Below are 18731 nucleotides of genomic sequence, written 5' to 3'. Positions count from 1 at the left end.
TATTGTGAATGATGAGTCCCAAGCAGGCACTTCAAATGAGAAGTTAATAGATGGCTCCCATTCTGACTCAGGGGATCACCTTGAGGAAGGTGGGGAGGGTTCTGTTCCAAATCTGCCCCCTAGTAGACCACCTAGTAATGCTGGTAGTAATAGAGACTCCCATCATAGTAGGGGTGTTTTTATTCCTGGAGGCCAGGTTGTTAGAGTCCAGTCAGTTAGGGACAGATCTCCCTCTGTTGTTTCCAATTTATCTTCTGTGTCCAAGCATTCCCAACCCACCCACCCTGAAGACAACATGTTATAAAAGGGAACTCAAAAGGTTGAGAGTGGAAGAGACCAGACTGAAGCTTAAACAGCAACAGCTGGCTCTAGCTAGGGAATCCCTAGACCTGGAGAAGGAGAGACAGAGATTGGGGTTAGGACCCCATGGTGGCAGCAATAGCAGTATTCCTGATAGTAATCCTGTTAGAAAAGCATGATTCCAGGAATCTGCACAAGATAGTTCCCCCTTACAAGGAGGGGGATGACATCAACAAGTGGTTTGCTGCACTTGAGAGGGCCTGTATGGTACAGGGGGTCCCTCAAAGGCAGCGGGCTGCTATATTGTGGCTATCTTTCAATGGAAAGGGTAGGAATAGGCTCCTTACTGTTAGAGAAAGTGATGCTAACAATTTTGCAGTTTTGAAGGATACACTTTTGGATGGATTTGGCTTAACCACTGAACAATATAGGATTAAGTTCAGAGACACCAGAAAAGAGTCCTCACAAGACTGGATAGACTTTGTTGACTGTTCAGTGAAGGCCTTGAGGGGTGGTTGCATGGCAGTAACGTTTCTGACTATGAAAGCCTGTATAATCTTATTCTGAGAGATCATATTCTGAATAACTGTGTGTCTGACTTGTTACACCAATATCTAATGGACTCAGATCTGACCTCTCCCCAAGAATTGGGAAAGAAGGCAGACAAATGGGTCAAAACAAGAGTGAACAGAAAAGTTCATACAGGGGGTGACAAGGATGGCAAGAAGAAGTCTTCTGACAAGGGTGGGGACAAAAGTAAAAATGAGTCTTCATCAGGCCCATAAAAATCCTCTAGTGGGGGTGGTGGGTCCAAATCCTCTTCAAATCAAGTTAAAAAGCCTTGGTGTTATTTGTGTAAAGTCAAAGGGCATTGGACAACTGATGCCAGTTGTCCAAAGAAAAACACCAAACCTCCCACTACCACAACCCCTACCTCAAATTCTAGTGCCCCTAGTAATAGCAGTGGTGGTGGGAGCAAACCTACTAATAGCCAATCCAAGGGAGTAGCTGGGCTCACTTTTGGTAATTTAGTTGGGGTTGGTCTTGTTAGGGAGACCACAGAGGCTTTGCTAGTCTCTGAAGGTGCCATTGATTTGGCCACCTTGGTTGCTTGTCCCCTTAATATGGATAAGTACAAGCAACTTCCCCTAATAAATGGTGTTGAGGTCCAAGCCTACAGGGACACAGGTGCCAGTGTTACCATGGTAATGGAGAAACTGGTACACCCTGAACAACACCTACTTGGCCACCAGTACCAAGTGACAGACACTCATAACAACACTCTTAGCCATCCCATGGCTGTTGTGAATCTCAACTGGGTGGGGGGGGGGGGGTTACTGGTCCAAAGAAAGTTGTGGTTGCCTCAGATTTACCTGTAGACTGTCTACTAGGGAACAATTTAGAGAAATCAGCTTGGCCAGAAGTGGAGTTGGAGGCTCATGCAGCAATGCTGGGCATTCCTGGGCATATTTTTGCTTTGACAAGGGCTCAAGCTCAAAAAGCAAAAATGACTGGGTAACTTGGATCCTGGAACAATGGACCAAGTGCTCCCTAAAGCTAGGGATAGCAAGGGTAAATCCCTACCCACTATCCCTCCCTCTACAGATGATTCTCCTTCTTAGGAAGAAGAATTTCCTCCCTGTGCAGAACCTTCACCAGATGAGCTAGCAGCAGACACTGCTGAGCTTTTGGTTGGAGGGGGGCCTGCCAGGGAAGAGCTGAGTGTGGCACAGCAAACCTGTCCCACATTAGAGGGTCTCAGACAGCAAGCTGTCAAGCAGCAAAATGGGGATGTCAGTGACTCACATAAAGTTTACTGTGAGGACAACCGCTTGTACACAGAGGCAAGGGACCCAAAACCTAGAGCACCCAGGAGATTGGTAATTCCCCTGCAGTACAGAGAGTTCCTCCTAACTCTGGCACATGACATTCTTTTGGCTGGGCATTTGGGCCAGATCAAAACATGGGAAAGGCTTGTCCCCCTGTTTCACTGGCCTAGGATGTCAGAGGACACAAAAGATTTTTGTAAGTCTTGTGTGACCTGCCAAGCCAGTGGCAAGACTGGTGGCACACCAAAGGCTCCCCTTATTCCACTACCTGTGGTTGGGGTCCCCTTTGAAAGGGTAGGGGTTGACATAGTTGGCCCCCTTGACCCTCCTACTGCTTCAGGCAATAGGTTTATCTTGGTGGTTGTAGACCATGCCACAAGATATCCTGAAGCAATTCCTCTAAGGACCACTACAGCACCTGCAGTGGCAAAAGCCCTCCTGGGAATCTTTTCCAGGGTGTGTTTCCCAAAAGAGGTTGTATCAGACAGGGGTAGCAACTTTATGTATGCATACTTGAAAGCTATGTGGAAGGAATGTTGTGTAACATACATATTCACCACACCTTATCATCCACAGACTAATGGACTGGTAGAGAGGTTTAATAAAACTCTCAAAGGTATGATAATGGGACTCCCTGAAAAACTCTGGAGAAGATGGGATGTCCTGTTACCTTGCCTCCTTTTTGCTTACAGAGAGGTACCCCAGAAAGGAGTGGGCTTCAGCCCCTTTGAACTCCTCTTTGGACACTCTGTAAGAGGTCCACTAACTCTTGTGAAGGAGGGTTGGGAACAACCTTTAAAAGCTCCCAAACAGGACAGAGTGGACTATGTACTTGGCCTAAGATCCAGAATGGCTGAGTACATGAAAAAGGCCAGTAAAAACCTTCAGGCCAGCCAGGAGCTGCAAAGGCAATGGCATGACCAGAAGGCTGTTCTGATCCAGTACCAACCAGAACAGAAGGTGTGGGTATCGGAGCCTGTGGCCCCAAGAACACTCCAGGACAAATGGAGTGGACCCCATCAGATTGTTGAGAAAAAGGGTGAGGTTACCTATCTGGTAGACCTGGGCACTGCCAGGAGTCCCCTTAGGGTGATTCATGTCAACCGCCTAAAACCCTACTATGACAGGGCTGATCTCACTCTGCTCATGGCAACATATGAAGGACAGGAAGAAGAGAGTGATCCTCTCCCTGATCTCTTCTCATCCACTGAAGAAGATGCTTTAGTGGAGGGAGTAGTTTTGGCAGATTGTCTAACTGCAGAACAGAAAGACAACTGCATAAATCTCCTTGGACAGTTTTCTGAACTCTTTTCAACTGTGCCAGGCACCACATGTTGGTGTGAACACACAATTGATACTGGAGACAGCATGACTGCCAAAATAAAAATCTATAGGCAGCCTGACCATGTCAGGGACTGCATTAAACAAGAGGTGCAGAAAATGTTGGATTTGGGGGTGATTGAACCTTATGAAAGCCCATGGGCTAGCCCAGTGGTGCTTGTACCAAAACCTCACACCAAAGATGGAAAGAGAGAGATGAGGGTTTGTGTAGATTACAGAGGGCTCAATCAGGTAACAAAAACTGGTGCTCACCCTATACCCAGGGCAGATGCGCTCATTGATACACTGGCTTCTGCCAAGTATCTTAGCCCTTTTGATCTGACTGCAGGGTATTGGCAGATCAGATTGGGAGAAGATGCTAAACCAAATACTGCATTTTCTACCATAGGAGAGCACTACCAATTCACAGTAATGCCCTTTGGTTTGAAAAATGCACCTGCCACTTTTCAGCGGTTTACTATTCTTGTCCTTTCAGCCTCCTTCCAGTTAGTGACAGAAATGGGTGTAAAACCAATGGCGGATCCTGGACAACTAAACATTTTTGAAAAGTAGACAAAATTCTGAATTCAGCAAGGGTTCACTTGTATAGACCTTTCAATGTTCTCCTATAGAAAGTAACAATTGAAATAAAAAAAATATTTAAATTGAGTTGAAAAAAAATAGCCATTTCTGTCTACGTTTACGTCTGTAACCTTTTCCAACTTTGGCAGATTTTTTAAAGCAATATACCTTTATGTCGGCTGGACCCTTATATTTGTGGGTTCATCAAAAAACTCAGGTACCCCGAGCCAATAAATGAGCTGACCCTTGCAATGGGTTTTCATTGTATACTGGATATACAGGAATTAATTTGGTAGAATATAAAGAGTCAAAAATAAGTAGCAAGAAGACCTATGTATTTCCAAAATGGGCACAAGATATGGGGCCAGATATATCAAAGATCCGTTTCGCATTCCTTAAATAGTGAATTTTAAAAAATCGCTATTTGAGAAATGTGAAATGGAATGTAAGAAAATAGCGAATCCCTAATAGCGATTCCTTAAAATTCGCAATCACTATTAGGTAATCCCTATTAGGGAATGGGACTCCATTCATCCTTAATAGTGAAGTGCAAACGGTTTTTCATTTCCTAATTTGCAAATTCCTGTGAGGAATTTGCAACTTAGGTAATGCAAATCCAAGGGTGCTGGGGACCTAAGGCTCCCTTTGATGCACCCCCCCAAAGACACTGTGCACATGTAAAGAACACACATGCCCTAGGGGCATGTGTGCACTACATGGCACCTTTAAAAATGCATTTTAAATGCATTTTTAAAAATTGCACATTGTTACCACCTGAATTTGTGATAATTGCATTTCCTAAATGTCCAGTTCGTATTCCTATGGAAATCCAGAATGGAGTGACTTATGGGCCTCTCACCAGGTTCTGTCACCCAGAATCCTTGGCAAACCTCAAAATTGGTCTAAAAACACATTTTCCTCACATTTCAGCAATGCAGAGTTCTGGAATCTGGGAAAAGCAACAAACTTCCTTCCACCCAGCATTCCTCCAAGTCTCCCAATAAAAATGGTACCTCACTTGTGTGGGTAGGCCTAGTACACGCAACAGTAAATGCCCCAAAACACAATGTGAACACATCACATTTTTCCAATGAAAACGAACACATTTTTGCGCAAATTTCCTAGCTGTGGATTTTGGCCTGTATCTCAGCCGGCACCTAGGGAAAATGAATACACCTATACATTTTTCAAAATTAGACACCCAGGGAAATCCAGAGTGGATTGACTTGTGGGGCGCTCACCAGGTTCTGTCACCCAGAATCCTTTGCAAACCTCAAAATGTGTCGAGAAACACATTTTCCTCAAATTTCAGCGATGCAAAGTTCTGGAATCTGAGGGGAACCACAAACTTCCTTCCACCCAGTATTATCCAAAGTTTCCCAGTAAAAATGGTACCTTCTTGTGTGGGTAGGCTTAGTGCCAGTGATAGGAAATGTCCCAAAACACAACATGGACACAACATTTTTACACTAAAAACCAACATGTTTTTTGCAAAGTGCCTAGCTGTGGGTTTTGGCCTCTAGCTCATCCAGCACCTAGGGAAACCTAGCAAACCTATATATTTTCTACAAATAGACACCTAGGGAAATCCAGAGTTGGTGACTTGTGGGGCTTTCACCAGGTTCTGTTAACCCAGAACCCTTTGCAAACCTCAAAATATGTCTAAAAAAACACATTTAACCCACAATTCAGCGATACAATGGTCTGGAATCTGAGGGAAGCCCCAAACTTCCTATCACCCATCATTTCCCCACTTCTCCAGATAAAAATGGAGCCTCCTTTGGTGGGTAGACCAAGTCCCTGCAACAGGGAAGGGCCCACAACGTACTGTGGCGATAATGATAATTGAGTTGAGTGTACTAATTATCCTGGGATCTAGAACCATTTAGAGAAACCTACCAACCCAGACATTAAAAAAAAAATAGACACATAGGGGAGTCCACGGAGATGTGGCTTGTGTGCATTCCCTAAAGTTCTTTTTACCCAGAATACCCTGCAAAGATTAAATGTTGAATAAAAACAGGTTTCCTTGAATTTCTGTGAAGTAAACTACAGGAATATGCATAGATCCACAAACATCTTACCACCTAGCGTTCCCCAACTTGTCTCGATAAAACCGCTACCCCACACCTGGACTTAGTGCCTGTGACAGAAATGGATCACACAAGGGTCAATGGTAGTCCTTGCTTAAGAGCTTATGCTGGCCCTGGACTAATTTATTCCTGACACGGGTACTAGGCACAGGCACACAAGTAGGGTTGTGTTCTTATCAGGACAAGTAGGGAAACACTGGGTGCTAGGAATTGTGTGGATCCCTGCACATTCCTGTAGTGACAGAAAAGCAAGGAAAAACACTGTTTTTAATCATCATTTCACCTTTGCAGGGTATTCGGGGTAAGAACACTTTGTGGAATCCACATGCACAACACCTCTGTGGAGTGGGTTAGGTAGGTTTCCCTATATGGCCGCTCAGTCCAGGACCAAAGACACAGATTACTGTCTTACAAACCCAGGCTGTTTTGTGATGGGTAATTTTGATGTCTCCACAATATATTTGGAGCCCTTCCCTGTCACGGCGCACCACACAAGTGAGGCAATATTTTTCTCTGGAGACTTAGGAGAACAATGGGTGGCAAGAAATTTGTGGCTGCCCAGGCCTTTCCCTCACAGAAATGCAAGGAAAATGTGTTTTTGAAGCAAAGTTTGTGATTTCAAGTGGATTCTGGAAGAAAGGAAAACTGGTGAGAACACTTTCATACCACCAGCCACGGGCCCAATCCAACCAATCACTGCACTCTCAACAACTTACCACCGCCAGACAAGGGCCCATCACATTCATATGCCACAGGAAGGAATACGTTTGACTCCATTTAACCACCTGTCAAGTAACCACCACCTTCTCCCTGAACATTACAGAAGGCATGTGTAAAGAACCTTTACGAATGGCTCCCATGACAGTCACATAAGGCTCAGATTGAAGTGTTTTTTTATCGAGCTTTAGCACCCTCATTGTGCTAAATCCAACTCCTTCCAGTTTGTGGATGCAAGTTGGGGGTTTCGAAGTATACCTTGTGAGGCCTATCCCTCAAACAGAGCAAATATATCCACATTTGAAACTAAGGCAGACATGCTGGGGAATTTTCACAAAGTTTCCTAAAAAGAACATTATAAGCTATGAAGAAGGGTAGTGTTTGGAACACAGGGTAGTTTGTGAGAACGTAGCCTATGTCCCAGCCACTAGTCCGTGAGAGCGTAGCATATGCCCCAGCCACTGTTATGTGCAGTGCTGTGACTGTAATGTACTTATCATACAGCAAACTGAACATCTATCAAGTTCTGACGAAAGATGAACATGGCAAGCAGGTCAAACACTGGCCTCTTACAAGTCATTGTCCTTCAGTGCCAGTGTGGCACCAATGGGTATGAATCCACATGTGTAGATGATGTGCATCTGTACTACATTTACTATCTTCCTTCTACCTATGCAATATCCCTGGGAAATTATACCTACCCTAAGGTTTTCTTACCCGTTCATGTCCCTGTCCTCATCTGAGTCCTGACTAATCCTGCATAATTGCCAAGTGAACCTATACTAATGCCTTCTGCCATTAGCTACTTGAAGCTCAGGAAAACATGTCTTTCATGTGCCATCAGCGCACTTACTGTGCTAAATCCAACTCCTTCCAGTTTGTGGATGCAAGTCATCCGAGTATACCTTGCGAGGCCTATTCCTCGAACTGAGCAAGCATATCTACTGTTGAAACTAAGGCAGACATGATGATGAATACTACCTAAGGTCTCTAAAGTAAAAAGCCAAAAAAATATCCTGTGGTACTCATTCACCAACACTTATAATTTTGAAATTGAGTTAACACACTTTCAAACAAGTAGAAATGATGGTGAATATATCTCACAGGACATTTGTTTGACTTATTACATTTATTCTGGTTCTCGTTGTCAATCAGGGTGGTCCTTGTGTGACATACATAAGTTCCCTCACAAGCACTTCAAAATTCAGTCACGCCTTTAACATTTTGTCACACAGAGTACTTCTGTGGCAATGTGGCATACATCCTGTCCAGTAGTATGTGCAGTGTGGGGACTATAATGCAAGTTAATCGAACAGAACACCTACCACCTTTTTGACAGTGGATAAAGGTTCCTAGCAGGCCATCAGAAAGTTCATGATTTCCTGAAGTAGATGAACTCAAATGAACAAACATTCTGTGGCTGCTTGCCTAACGAAGCATTGACCCATGGACTCTTGGTATCCATGCAGATCCACTCAGTCGATTTCCCAGAACTTTGCTTTAGTACGAAACAACGTAAAGCAAGTAGGGAAAGAGAGGCCTGGCTGAGATGGGCACTGGGGACCGTTATAAGGACTCTTCTGCCACTTTCCATGCTTCAAGCACACTTTACAGCGACGACATGGACAATCCTTTTTGTATGTTTTAGTAATGCGATCAGCAAAGTGTCACTCCTGAAGCCTTGCCACATCCTTCAGAACATGAAGTGGAGGCTGCTGCTTCTGTAGCAGCAGTGAGGCAATCAATCACAGACAACTGGAAGTCAAGGAAAGACATGAATTTTCCTGTGGTTGTCTGACAATAAACAACACACGCATTGTATGTCACCATCTGGATCAGGTGGGTAAATAGTTTCTTGTACCAAGAGCAAGTTTTATGACACACATTGTATGGTTGAAGAACCTGATCGTTCTTGTCTACTCTGCCCATGTACTTATTGTAATCAAGTATATAGGTGCGTTTGTGGACTTCGACAATTTGACTCCAAACCGTGATGGGGGAAGTGCTCTCATCATGAATTGTAGTGAGCACATATACATCACGCCTATCTGAGAACTTGACTGCGAGCAGTTTGTTGGAACGCAAAGCAGTTGTCTGGGATTTCTGGAGCTTCTTGCAAACAAGCTCCTGTGAGAACCCTTGGCGGGTACAATGAACTGTACCACAGGCCACAGTGCCAGCTTTATAGAGCCCATGGAACAGCTCTACTCCTGTATAGAAATTGTCCACATAAATGTTATAACCTTTGAGAAGGAGTGGCCGGACAAGCTCCAATACAATCTCCCCAGTGAGCCCTAATGTGGGAGAGCAACCTACAAGGTTTAGCATGGAGTACTTTCCTGTATATACTCTCAAGATGTACAAATAGACAGAAGAGCTCTCAAAAAGCATGAAAAGTGTGATGCCATAGTGAGCTCTTTCGCTCGCAATGAACTGCCTGAACAGCAGCCACACTTTGTACAGGACCATGGACTCATTGACTGCTATATTCTTTCCGGGAGTGTAGATCTCTGGAAACCTAGCAAACAAATGTTCCATGACAGGTCAAATTTTGAACAACCTGTCATGGTCTAGATGGTCCTAGAGCAATGCAGCAGAATTGTCACTGAAATGCAGTATGCGCTGCAAAAGTAAAAAACGATCTCTACTCATGAATTGTGCGACGATGGGGGTTACCCAAACCATGCAAGTCAACCAGTAGGACTGCAAGATGGTTTCTGCACTTACCCCATTTTGAGCGTAAGGCCCCAAAATGTTTTCAACTCCGCCAGCGTAGTGGGAGTCCACTGGCGTGCCTTAGCATGGGGCCCTAGAGCGCCTCCATGCTCCCTCAGAAATTGTTCTGCACGCAAATTTGTTTGCTGCACAATTTGCTGAAGGAAGTCAACATCCAAAAAGAGATGGACGCAGTCGACTGGCAAAATGTTGGCCGTATTGACTTTACATCCAGCGTCTCCGGTAAGGAGTGGAATTTGGGACTGAACTAAATTGGGGGGGCTGCTAAGAGAGCACTCTGTGCTTGCCACCGCAAGCACCTGCTCTCTGGGTTGGCCTAACCCGCTGTTGTCGCACTGCACAGACTGTGCTTGTGAAGGGACAGCATGACTGTCCTCATCGTCTCCCTCAGAATCACTGGAAGAGGTGTTGTCAGATGGGACTCGGCCAAATGAAAAATCACTGGCCAGATTCTGCTCCATTGTCCTCTCCCTCAGATGCTGTCTCAGAATCTGCTGTCTCAGATTCTGATCCTGTCTCAGAGGTGTCCGCCATAACCTGAGTTACAGCTTCAGCAGCAGTCACTTAATGAGATGCAATCTCTGCTACTGGCTAAAGTGACCCTCTAAAATATAACCCTAAGTAGAAAGCAGCTAAGTTGACAGCAAAAATGCTGGTGGGTGTGTGCTGTCAAGGGTACAAAAATATATGTTGCTTCTTCCTTCAATCAGCAGGTTTTCTAAAGACACTAAACAAAACAAAAAACACACACTATTGCTTTACCTTGCCACATACCCATCATCACAGCCTTTAGTGCTAGTGGCGTCCAGTGGCAATCATTTTTGGCGCTCCCGTCCCATTACTTCCTCCTTAAACTCCCTCACTACTACCCAGCAACAGTGCCCTTCATCTCTTCATGGCCCGCCTTGCACATACATTGCATTTGTTTTAAAACACAGGTAATGGCTGGCTTTACTAATCCACTCAGCTATTCACATAAAATACAGATATGTTCCTTGCAGCAGGTATATCAACCTTCTGTGCAAATTTATGACGTCAGAACTGCCACTAGACAAAAGTCCGATCTCATTCTCTAGCAGGATCATTGACATTTTTATGCCTGAAAGATAGAAATATATATATATATATATATATATATATATATATATATATATATATATATATATATATATATACACACATATATATATATATATACATAAAGGTAGATAGATATAGCTATATATATATATATATATATAGGTATATATAGCTACATATAGATATATATCTCATGGGAACAGTCCAGCCCGAACTGCCAGGCCAGGTCCTCCCTGGACCGGAAACAAGCATCCTGGGACTGGTTTCAGGGTATCACCCTTCATCAGCCAGGCTAGCTTGAATCCAGTGGCACTGTGAGCACGGGACCCACGCCTGGGCATACCCTTCCCACTTAGGGAGACTTTAGCAACACAAAAGATGAGTGCTGAACAATGCAAACTCTCACCCCCAGTCACAGATCTGGGTTTAATCCATCGTTCTTTTGCTCACCGTGAAACCCCAGTTTGGACCCAGTCATAGGCAAATCAGTCTTGACCCTGTTCCTCATGGGAACAGTCCAGCCCGAACTGCCAGGCCAGGTTGTCTCTGGACCGGAAACAAGCATCCTGGGACTGGTTTCAGGGTATTACCCTTCATCAGCCAGGCTAGCTTGAATCCAGTGGCACAGTGAGCACAGGACCCACATCTGGGCACACCCTTCCCACTTAGGGCAACTTTAGCAACACAAAAGGATGATGGACGGAGTGCTGAACAATGCAACCACTTTATTGTCCAACATACTTAAAAAATAGTTTAGCTTGGAGAATAGTAAATGTAACCCCATTAGTGTTTAACACGTTCCCCAAAATGGTTTAGATTGGAGTGGGGATAATAAATCTAACCCCTTTAGTGTCCAACACCTTCCCAAACATAGGGCCCAATTACGAGTTTGATAGTCGGTCCACCAGACCGCCGTGCTGCCGGTCCAGAAAAGACTGCCATGTTGGTGGTCTTCTAGACCCCCTATGATGACTTACAAAGACAGAACTGTCAACCACAAAGTAAAAATTGCAGACCGCCAGCAGCGCAGAGGCTTGGATAAAGGCTGTCTAATCATGTGCACCGTCAGCCCCATGACAAACCACCAAACATATTACAAGCACACAGTTGCCATGGTGGTCTTTTCAAAGCAGTCAGCCAATGCTGGACCGAACCACAGCTGCTCGCGTCTGCAATATAAAAGACAACTGCACATTGGATGAATTTGAAAACAACACAGCTGACACACATTCCCACAGTGGACAAACCTGCTAAGGACACTATAAAACACATCACTTCACAGACCACAATCCTTTGCATTTCCACTGCATGACCAATAGTACTCACCATCATTTTCCCATCTGTCCATGTCCTAGGCACGCTATGTTTTTTCACTAACCCATAGAACCCCTGAACACATTATTTGTCCATTCATGCCCTTTTGTAATTCGTCTGTTTAGTAAGTCACTGTCACCCTACAGTGGTATTGCAAGAGCTTTGCATGTCTCCTAGTTCATCCTTGGCTGCTCTCCCTACAGCTACCTCTAGACAGCCTAGCTTCTAGGCACTGAACAAATTTCACTAATAAGGAATAATAGGACCTGGTATAAGGTGTAAGTACCTAAGGTGCCCACTACAAACCAGGACTGCTTCCTACAGTGGCACAAATGCCGAAAATACCATAGAAACTATACTCCCCTAGGTGGTAAGTAATGCACAAAATATATACACTAGTATGCAGAAAGAACTGTAAAAACAGTTAGAAAAAAGTGAAAATAGTGAAAATAACGATAGTTAGAAATGGGCCTAGAGGGAACACAAACCATATACTAAGAAAGAGGAATGCGAAAGTCGGTTTCCCACCTAGGCAAGTCTAGTGTGTAGAGGGGCACCGGGAGTATTAGAAAACACCAAAGTTAAGTAACAGAACTCACCCTAGAGCCAAGGAAAGCAGGAGTAAATCACAGTAATTTTTCTAGAACACAAAAGAACATGAGAGAGATGATTATGCAAGAACCAGAAGAGACTGCAAGACACCAACAATGGATTCCTGGACCTGAAGACCTGTGGAAGAAGCGGACCAAGTTAAAGAAGCACTGAAGAGTTCATGCAGGTGCAAAAGAAGAACCACCGGTAAAAAACAATAGTCAGTACTGCACCCAAGAAGAAGGATGCAGGTACCTGGGTGGTGTAGATGATGTCTCACGCCAGAAGGGTGATTGCAGTCTGGTTTGCGTCGCTGGATTCCACCACCAATCTTTGGCACACGCAAAGATCACAGTAAGTGGAAAATGGCGCTACCCGGGATCAGGAGCGACCTGGTGGACTCTACTCTGGAGGTGGAGACAGAGGGGGCTGTCAGCAACTCAGAGAGCCATCAGAAGACCAGGCAGCGCTCACAGGAGTCCTAAAGCATGGGGTCAAAGAAGGTGCAAAAGGAGGCCCCTGGAGCACTACACAAAGGGATTCCACGCCGCCGGAGTACCATGCAGGAGGCTATGCATCACAGGAAGGAGTGCTGGGGGCAGGAGATGCACGGTGCATGAAGAAGTTCATGGAAAGATGCCAAAAAGCCTTGGCAACTGCAAAAGACACGGTGCACGGGAGTACTGTCTTGCATGGGGAGGCAAGCTCTTTCCTCCACCAAAGTTAGAAAGTTGGACGTCTGGACCATCAGGACCACTTCAGTCTACCACCCGTGATGCTGGAATAAACACACTTCATCAGGAGAGGGGACCCAAACCACAAGTCTTCACTGTAGAAAGGTGCCTGCTGAAGCAGGAAAGTGACTCCTTTGGAGATTCCTTTGTTCTTCTGCTGCAGGCTGAAAACTGGATGTCCTCTGAGGATGTACGACTGGGAAACAGTTGCAGTTGCTGGCAGGAGCTGAAGATACAATGTTGCAGAAGTTGTATTCACTTCTCTGTTGCAGTTGTAGAGTTCCTGGAGGGTCCAGATGCAGTTTCTTCAGTAAGGCGGTAAAGTAAAGAATGCAGAGGATTCCTGTTGGAGTCTTGCAATCCGAATCTGAAGAACCACCCATGAGAGAGACCCTAAATAGCCCTGAACGGGGATTGGTCAGCTACACAGGTAAGCACATATCAGGGGAGGGCTATGACGTCACCTGCTGGCACTGGCAACTCAGATGCTCCCAGAGTTCCTTACCACCTTGGAATACAAGATGGCAAAACCCAGGGACCCTCTGGATGAGCTCTGAGCACCACCCCTGTGGTACTGATGGACAGGGGAGTGGTCACTCCCCTTTCCTTTGTCCAGTTTCGACCCAGAGCAGGGGACAAGGGGTCCCTGAATCATTGTAGACTGGCTTATGCAAGGAGGGCACCATCTGTGCCCTTCAAAGCATTTCCAGAGGCTGGATGAGGGTACCCCTCCCCAGACTTTAACACCTATTTCCAAAGGGAGAGGGTGTAACACCCTCTCTAAGAGGAAATTCTTTGTTCTGCCTTCCTGGGAATGGGATGCACAGACCCCAAGAAGGCAGAACCCTGTATGTGGGGTGGCAGCAGCGGTAGCTGCAGAGAAAAGCCCAGAGAGCTGGTTTAGCAGTACCCGGGGTCCATAGTGGAGCCCCGGGGGTGCATGGAATCGGCTCCCCAATATCAGAGTTGGCATGGGGGGACAATTCCACGATCTTAGACATGTTACATGGCCATATTCGGAGTTACCATTGTGAAGCTACATATAGGTATTGACCTGTATGTAATGCACTAGTGTAATGGTGTCCCCGCACTCACAAAGTCTGGGGAAATGGCCATGAACTATGTGGGGACACCTTTGCTAGTGCAAGGGTGCCCTCACACTTAGTAACTTTGCACCTAACCTTCAGCCAGTGAAGGTTAGACATATAGGTAACTTATAAGTTACTTAAGTGCAGTGAAAATGAGTATGAAATAACGCGTGCGTTATTTCACTCAGGCTGCAGTGGCAGTCCTGTGTAAGATTTGTCTGAGCTCCCTGTGGGTGGCAAAATAAATGCTGCAGCCCATAGGGATCTCCTGGAGCGCCAATACCCATGGTACCTAGGTACCATATACTAGTGAATAATAAGGGTGTTCCAGTGTGCCAATTGAAAATGGCAAAAGTGGTCACTAGCCTATAGTGACAAATTTAAAGGCAGAGAGAGCAGAAGCACTGAGGTTCTGGTTAGCAGAGCCTTAGCGACACAGTTAGGTACTACACAGGTATACACATACTGGCCACAAACTAAGAGCACTGGGGTCCTGCCTAGCAGGATCCCAGTGAGACAGGCAAAAACATACTGACATACATGTGAAAAATGAGGGTAACATTCCAAGGAAGATTTTGAGATTCACAACAGCCCTAGGGTGGCTTACAGTGTTGCTATGGGCGTCTGTCACTTGGTACTGGTGACCTAGTAGGTTTTGCTTAGGGACAATCAGTTTGTCCATCACCATTGTGACACTGGCACCTGTATCACTGTAGGCCTCAACCTGAACACCATTAATCAGGCGTAGCTGCTTGTACTTATCCATATTAAGGGGACAAGCAACTAAATAGCAAGGTCAATGCCACCATCAGAGACTAAAATAGCCTCAGCGATCTGCATAACTAGACCAACCCCCACTACATTAACAAAAGTGAGCCCAGCTACACCCTTTGTTTGGCTATTAGTAGAGTTATCCCACCACCACTGCTATTACTAGGGCACTAGTGGAAGCAGCAGGGTTGTGGTGGTGGGAGGCTTGGTGTTTCTCTTGAGACAAGTAGGGTCACTTGCCCAATGGCCATTATGCTTACATAAATAACACCAAGGCTTTTTCTGCTGATTAGAAGAGCATGTGACCCACCAACCGCAGAGGATTTTTGTGGGCCTGATGAAGACTGATAATTTTCTATCTCTGTCCTCACCCTTGTCATGTGACTTACTGTAGGAGGCTGGCCTGGCTTATAGTGGGTACCTGATGGTACTTACACCTTGTGCCAGGTCCAGTCCATTTTTTTCAAACTTTTGAAAACTTTTGAAAGTTTTCAGAAACTTTTCAGAAACGTTTTAGAAAGTTTTAGAGAAGGAAAGTTAAACTGTTTAGGTTACTGTGTATATTTGTCATTGGTGTTTTTCATATGAAAAGCACCAATGACAAAGTGGAAACGTGGTAAAGCAGTTACAAGTACTTATCCCACAGCTGCACCACCAATGTAGGAGGCTGGCCTGGCTTATAGTGGGTACCTTGTGGTACTTACACCTTGTGGCAGGTCCAGTTATCCCTTATTAGTAGATTAGTAGTGTTCTAGCAGCTTAGGCTGATAGAGGTAGCCATAGCAGAGCAGCTTAGGCTGAACTGGGAGACATGCAAAGCTCTTACTATACCACTTATATCACATAGCACTATATCATAAGAAAAACAATACTCAGAGTTACTAAAAATAAAGGTACTTTATTTGAGTGACAATGAGTCAGAAATATCTCAGAGGACCTTAGGAGGTAAGTAAAATACACAAAATATACACACAAACCAAAATCAGGTAAGTAAACAGTTAGAAAAGTAGTGCAAACACTGTAGAATACAATAGGATGCAATAGGCCTAGGGGCAACACAAACCATATACTCTAAAAGTGGAATGCGAACCACGAATGGACCCCAGGCCTAGTGTAGTGTGTAGAGGGTCACTGGGAGTGTAAGAAAACACTAAGAGTGTCCAAGATACCTCACCCCAAGACCCTGAAAAGTAGGAGTAAAGTTACCCTACTTCCCCAGAAACACACTAAAGTTGTGATAGGAGATTCTGCAAGGACAACAACTGACTGCAAAGCACTGAAGACAGATTCCTGGACCTGAGGACCTGTAAAGGAAGGGGACCAAGTCCAAGAGTCACGAAAGTGTCCAGGGGGGGCAGGAGCTCACCATTTCCAGAGGCTGGGGGAGGCTACTCCTCCCCAGCCCTTAACACCTATTTCCAAAGGGAGGGGGTGTAACACCCTCTCTCAGAGGATATTCTTTGTTCTGCCTTCCTGGGACTGGGCTGCCCAGACCCTAGGAGGGCAGAACCCTGTCTGTGTGTTGGCAGCAGCGGTAGCTGCAGTGAAAACCCCAGAGAGCTAGTTTGGCAGTACCCAGGGTCCATGCTGGAGCCCCGGGGATACATGGGTTTGGCACCCCAATACCAGATTTTGCATGGGAGGACAATTCCATGACCTTAGACATGTTACATGGCCATATTCGGAGTTACCATTGTGAAGCTACATATAGGTATTGACCTATATGTAGTGCACGTGGGTAATGGTGTCCCCGCACCCACAAAGTCCAGGGAAATTGTCCTGAACAATGTGGGGGCACCTTGGCTAGTTCCAGGGTGCCCTCACACTTAGTAACTTTGCACCTAACCTTCACTAGGTGAGGGTTAGACATATAGGTGACTTATAAGTTAATTAAGTGCAGTGTGAAATGGCTGTGAAATAACGTGGACGTTATTTCTCTCAGGCTGCAGTGGCAGTCTTGTGTAAGAATTGTCTGAGCTCCCTATGGATGGCAAAAGAAATGCTGAAGCCCATAGGGATCTCCTGGAACCCCAATACCCTGGGTACCTAGGTACCATATACTAGGGAATTATAAGGGTGTTCCAGTGTGCCAATCAGAATTGGTGAAAATGGTCACTAGCCTGCAGTGACAATTTTAAAAGCAGAGAGAGCATAAGCACTGAGGTTCTGGTTAGCAGAGCCTCAGTGACACATTTAGGCACCACACAGGGAACACATTTAGGCCGCAAACTATGAGCACTGTGGTCCTGGCTAGCAGGATCCCAGTGAGACAGTCAAAAACAAACTGACACACAAGTAAAAATGGGGGTAACATGCCAGACAGGATGGTTCTTCCGTACACAACCCACCCCCCCAAACGGGGGACAATAAGGCTAACCTTGCCCAGACGAGTCTTTATTGTCTAAGTGGAAATATCTGGAGAGTTCATCTGCATTGGAATGGGTACACCCAGGTCTATGTTCCACTGTATAGTCCATTTCCTGTCGGGAGATGGACCACCTCAACAATTTAGGGTTTTCACCTTTCATTTGTTTAAGCCATAATAGAGGTTTGTGGTCTGTCTGAACAATAAAGTGAGTACCAAACAGGTATGGTCTCAACCTTTTCAGTGCCCAGACCACAGCAAAGGCCTCCCTCTCTATAGCAGACCAATGCTATTCTCTAGGTGACAACCTTCTACTGATAAAAGCAGCAGGTTGACCATGGCCCTCAGTGTTAAGCTGTGATAGCACTGCCCCAATCCTCAATTCAGAAGCATCAGTCTGGACTATGAACTTTTTGGAGTAGCAGGGGCTTTTTAGGACAGGTGCAGAGCACATGGCCTGTTTGAGCTCATCAAAAGCTTTTTGACAGCTAGCTGTCCACAATACCTTTTTAGGCATCTTCTTCCTAGTGAGGTCATTAAGAGGAGCTGTAATGGAGCCATAATTCTTGATGAACCTCCTATAGTACCCTGTGAGGCTTAGAAAGGCTCTCACCTGGGTTTGAGTTGTAGGGGGAGCCCATTCCTTAATGGTCTGGATCTTCCCCTGCAGTGGTGCAATCTGTTCCCCACCTACCAGGTGGCCCAGATAAACCACTTTCCCCTGCCCTGTCTGGCACTTTGAGGCCTTGATAGTGAGGCCTGCCTTTTGCAGGGCCTCCAAAACTTTCCATAGGTGGACCAGGTGCTCATCCCAGGTGGAGTTAAAGACAGATATATCATCTAGATATGCTGCACTAAAAGCGTCCAAACCTTGGAGGACTGTGTTCACTAACCTTTGAAAAGTGGCAGGTGCATTCTTCAAACCAAAGAGCATCACAGTGAACTGATAGTGCCCTCCAATGGTGGAAAATGCAGTTTTAGGTTTAGCATCTTCCGATAATTTAATCTGCCAATACCCTGCAGTTAAATCAAAAGTGCCTAGATACTTGGCAGAAGCCAGTGTATCTATTAGCTCATCTGCCCTGGGTATAGGGTGAGCATCATTTTTGGTTACTTGATTGAGACCTCCGTAGTCAACACAAAACCTCATCTCTCTCTTACCATCCTTACTGTGAGGTTTGGGACAAGCACCACTGGGCTATCCCATGGAC

The sequence above is a fragment of the Pleurodeles waltl genome, chromosome 7, assembly GCF_031143425.1.
Source record: "Pleurodeles waltl isolate 20211129_DDA chromosome 7, aPleWal1.hap1.20221129, whole genome shotgun sequence".
NCBI classification, from domain to species: domain Eukaryota; kingdom Metazoa; phylum Chordata; class Amphibia; order Caudata; family Salamandridae; genus Pleurodeles; species Pleurodeles waltl.
This window is presented reverse-complemented; position numbering follows the sequence as displayed.